We start from the raw sequence: 5230 nt of genomic DNA on the forward strand, positions 1-5230 counted from the left end.
ATGCCTAGTGCAATGACTGGCACCTAACAGTCAGTGCTCAAGAAATATGCATTAAATATATGAAAAAAAGTGGTAACAAGAACAATTCAACCCAGTCTCACTCTTTAAGACATCAAATATGGGAAACTTCATTTAGTCAATCATGAATCCATTCATCCATCTATTCATTCATAAATTTATTCACTAACTTTCACTGAACACCTACTATGAGTCAGACACTGTACTAGACAACGTAAAAGTGAGTAAAATGGAGTTTTAGTCATTGCAGCACTCATATTGTGCTGGGGCAGTAAGGTGTGAGTGTATAATTATGATACCATGCAACTCATTGTAAAACAAAGATGGGTGCAAAGTGCTGTGAGAGCAACATGAAGAGAAAAGATAGTTCTGAAATATTTATTGAACTGTTTCACTAGAAATAAGATGTTATATATTATCTAGTATTTTGATATAGAAGTGTTAAATTGTGAAGCTTATGATATGCAATGATTGCAATAATCCTTGAAAATACTCAGAAAACCATTACCAGTCTAATTTAATGAGATGTTAAGAATAGTTTTGGTCTGACCTGTGGTAGCGCAGTGGATAAAGCGTCGACCTGGAAATGCTGAGGTCGCCGGTTCGAAACCCTGGGCTTGCCTGGTCAAGGCACATATGGGAGTTGATGCTTCCAGCTCCTCCCCCCTTCTTTCTCTCTGTTTCTCTATCTCCTCTCTAAAAATGAATAAATAAAATTTTAAAAAAAGTTTTTTAAAAAAAGAATAGATTGGCAAATTCAAATTTAGATGACATGCCACTTATTTTCCTAGAAGTGCTGTTTGTATCCACAAAGTAAAATTGTCATTATGCCTGGGCTATGCCACTGTATGTGGAAACTCCTGTTTTTACAAATAGAATTTATGAGCCCGGTTATGAGCAATTTAATGTCTTTGTGCTTTGGTTTTTCCACTGATATGACATAATGTCAGAAAAATTTCTTCTCTTAACTTTGAAGTAATAATGTTTGCATTAAGGTTTTACATGTGAAAAAAGGGCAAACAAACCATTTGCATATCTTGGACAAATATTCAAGTTGTTTTAAAATAAATCGTAAATTCTTAAATCCTGCTTTAATATTTAGGGTTGTAATCCTGAGAAAATTAATTTCTAAATTCCAATTATTTCAGCAATAAATTTGGGTTGCTCCTTTAAGACCTGAGTTAATGATGAGGGAGCCAGGCTTGCTGAGGTAATTGTGGTGGTAGAAATGTATGAGCTTCAGAAGCTGCTCAGGTTGTCCATTGTACCCCAGTATGATGAAAAAGAAAAAAATGATTGAGTTAATAAATGTGCTTGGCACAATGTAAGTCTTCAATAAGTGGTAGTTACATATTTTTAAATTCTTTTTATTGATTTTAGAGAGAGAAGAAGGGAGGGAGAGAGAGAGAGAAAAGTAGAAATAGATTGATTTTTTTGTTTCACTTATTTATGCATTCATTGGTAGATTCATGTATGTGCTCTGACTGTGGATTGAACCCACAACCTTGGCATATCAGGATGATGCTCTAAGCAACCGAGCATCTTGTCAGGGCAGTAGTAGCTATATTTTTATTATTAGTGTTTTACATTTGAAATGCAGTCAATCTGTATTATTAATTAATTCCATTTTTATAAGTTTTCCTACTGGCTAAATTTTATTTGTAAGTCTCAGATCAATACTTTGGCACTTGCAGAGTAATTTGCACACATGTGTATACACAGAGCAGTGGAAAATTTGAGTGAACTGAAGTGCATGTTTCTATTGGAGTCAAAGAAGGTAAAGCTATGTCTTCTTGTTTCAGCTCTCATGGTGAAAACAGCTGTCCTTTTAGTGGTCTATGTAGTGTCATGTTTTTCTCATTTTTGTGATTTTGGTCAGAGATTTCACTGGTTAAAATTGTACCTAAACATAGTGCTGAAAAGTGTTTTCTTAAGCACAAGAAGACTGTGTTGACTTTTGCAGAGAAAATATATGTGTTAGATCAGTTTTGATTTGGCACAAATTATAGCATAAATGGCCATTACAGTATTATTAAATAAGTTTTTAAACATAAAAACACAAAAATAAAGTTATTCATTGATCAGTTGACAAAAATATTGTGACTGAAGGCTTGTAAGAACCTAACCCTGTATCTCTGCTAGAAAAAATGGTTCAGTGTTAACTGATTCAGTTTTCATGGTGACTTTATAGAATATAACTACCACGAATCATGAGAATCAATTGTATTTATATCAGGGCCTTAATCTAAATATGCCTTGTAGATAGTGGAATTTTACACAAACAAAAAGAGTATCGAAATTCTCAGAATAACTTTGTTCTTATAAATACCAGAAATACCTATTTATATAAATATTTTATATAACCTAGCAAATATTAAAAGCCAAATCTAATTTATGCCATTCTAAATAGAGTTCTCCTGGTTTTTTCTAGGTCAACCTGGTAAGCAGTGAAATAAAACATAAATATGATGTACAAGAACATAGTTTTTACTTCCAGATACAGGGTGGGGCAAAACTAGATTTACAGTTGCTCATATGAAAAATAATACAATAATTAATAAATAATAATATAATAGTAACTATGTTTTACATACTCACAACTATAAACCTACTTTTGCCCCACCATGTACATGACTTGAATTAGAAGACATTTTAAAAAGAAGAAATTTTATTTCTTAGAGAACCATCTTTCCTCTCATCAAACTCACATGACTAGGACATTAAAGAGAAGGATTGCCTTGAACGGGAGAAAGTTGTTACAAATTCTCTCTTCCATGAGCCTACAAGTATGCAGAAATTTCCTGGCATTGGTACTAGTTTGCATAAAGGTATTGAAAGCAATTATGGGCCCTGGCCATTTGGCTCAGTGGTAGAGCCTTAGCCCGGCATGTGGATATACTGGGTTTAGTTCCCAATCAGGGCACACAGGAGAAGCGACCATTTGCTTCTCCACCCCTCCATTTCTCTCTCTTTCTTTCTCTCTTCTCCTCCCAAAGCCATGGCTTGATTGGCTCAAGCAAATTGGCCTCAGGTGCTGAGGATAGCTCCATAGCCTTCACCTAAGGTGCTAAAAAGTGGTTCTGGTTGCAACAAAGCAATGGCCCCAGATGGGCAGAGCATCGCCCCTGGTAGGCTTGTCGGGTGAATCCTGGTTGGGGTGCATGCAGGAATCTGTCTCTCCGCCTCCCCTTCTCTCACTAAAATAAAAAAAGGAATAAAAAAGAAAGCAATTATAGAAAGGGGAACTTGGGAGTGAATACATTAAAACGTTATCCATAATTATTGCCTGAACATCTCTCAGATTAGGCTCAAGGAAAGGCACATTTGTATCTGGGAGAAAGGTCAGGAAACGTCTAGACTAGGAAAGTCATTTTTAAACATTAGTGGGATTTAGGAACCACACCAGAATCAAGCTAAAAAGCAAATGCTCAGTCCTACTTCCTGGGATTCTCACTCAGTAGAAATAGTTACCTGAGCTCCAGAAATTGGCAATTTTATAAAGAATTCTGATACAGATTGTCCTGGAGCACAGTTTAGGTGCTGATGGATCAACAGCTAGCTTGGAGGAGTTGTGAAACCTGCTGATGGAGTCCGTCCTTACCACTCACTCAAACGCATACCCACACATTATTCTAAAGACGTAATGCATAAACGAAGGTTCTCTGAGAGAAGAAAACTTACAAGAAAGTGCAGAGCAGACTAGAAAAATGAAGTGTTCTGAAAACAAAATTTGTCCATGCCCCTCTCCCACACTGCCCATAGAAGCCCTCTTTTCTAAGTCAAGCACTCCCCTCTGTACAGCATCAGTCTGGGGTAATGCACTAACCCCACCCTCCAAAATCCCAGTAGCCCTGCCCTGCTAAGCTCACACTCTGTGTAGAAATCTGATTTCTGTTATTCTTGGGGGGGGGGGGGCTTATAAAGTAAATAGAAAAAGGGTATGCAGATATTATGCTAAAACAAGACATTCCATAATTAAAGTGGTAATATTAATTGCTCTAAATTTATATTTTAATGTTAGTGATTTACTACAAAAAATTTAGATCCTTAAAATTTCAAACACTTATCTCAATTTGTATGTTAAAGAACTGACATACCTAATAGTAATATAGTGTGTCCGTAAAGTCATGGTGCACTTTTGTCCAGTTACAGGAAAGCAACAAAAGACGATAGAAATGCGAAATAAAAGGAAAACCCTCCCAGTTTCATACCTATTCAGTTTAGTTCGATGTGGGCTCATGCACAGATTTTTTAGGGCTCCTTAGGTAGCTATCCCGTATAGCCTCTACAGACTCGTCACTGACTGATGGCCTACCAGAACGGGGTTTCTCCACCAAACTGCCGGTTTCCTTCAACTGCTTATCCCACCGAGTAATGTTATTCCTATGTGGTGGCGCTTTCTTATAAACGTGCCATTATTCACGTTGCACTTTGGTCACGGATTCTAATTTAGCGAGCCACAGAAAACACTGAACTTTTCTCTGTACCGTCCACATCTTGACTGGCATGGCCGTGGGCTGCTTTGCTGTATACACGGTGTTATGTTATCATCTGTGCATGTGCACATGCTGCTACATCATCCTACAGAAACTGAGAGGGTTTTCCTTTTATTTGGTGCAGATTTCACATTTCTATCATCTTTTGTTGCTTTCGTGTGACCGGCCAAAAGTGCACCATGACTTTATGAACACACTGTATATTTTATATACTTTCTTTGACAATTTCTTGACTATAAAAATCAGCTAAATATTTGCACAGATTCCTAAGAGTCCCTAACTATGATCACTTAACTCTTTTGTTCATTCAGTCAACAAATCTGTATGGCACTTTTGATATATTAATTTTGACAAGATTAAATTCTAATAAAGAAGACAAATAATAAACATAGTAAGTAGTAAATTATATATTATATTAGAAACTGTTGAGTGCTATAAAAAAACACACAGAGAGAGACACAGATTAAGATTATGATAGATATGGCATTCAGCAGGACCAAGGGAAATAGCAGTTTCTAATTCTAAAAAGGATTTTCAAGGATTCAAGATGGTGGTTGAGTAGGTAGAAGTTACACTCACTTCCTACCAGGAACAAATCGGCATTACACTTAATTTTAGAATAATTAACCTGAATAACCAACTGAAGACTACCTTAAAAGGATTCTTGTAACTAAGGGAAAATATAGAAGAAGCCATGCCCAGACTGATAGGAAGGG

The 5230-nt window shown here is 36.3% G+C and overlaps 1 non-coding gene across 1 annotated transcript; it reads left to right on the forward strand.

Annotated features, from left to right (window-relative positions):
* The first annotated feature begins 1163 nt into the window (after window positions 1-1163).
* On the forward strand, window positions 1164-1298 carry LOC136337061 (small nucleolar RNA SNORA66). Its single transcript, XR_010731776.1, has one exon. It is a non-coding gene; the product is annotated as a small nucleolar RNA SNORA66 (small nucleolar RNA).
* Window positions 1299-5230: the final 3932 nt, after the last annotated feature.

The sequence above is a fragment of the Saccopteryx bilineata genome, chromosome 4 (genome assembly GCF_036850765.1).
Source record: "Saccopteryx bilineata isolate mSacBil1 chromosome 4, mSacBil1_pri_phased_curated, whole genome shotgun sequence".
Classification (NCBI taxonomy): Eukaryota; Metazoa; Chordata; class Mammalia; order Chiroptera; family Emballonuridae; genus Saccopteryx; species Saccopteryx bilineata.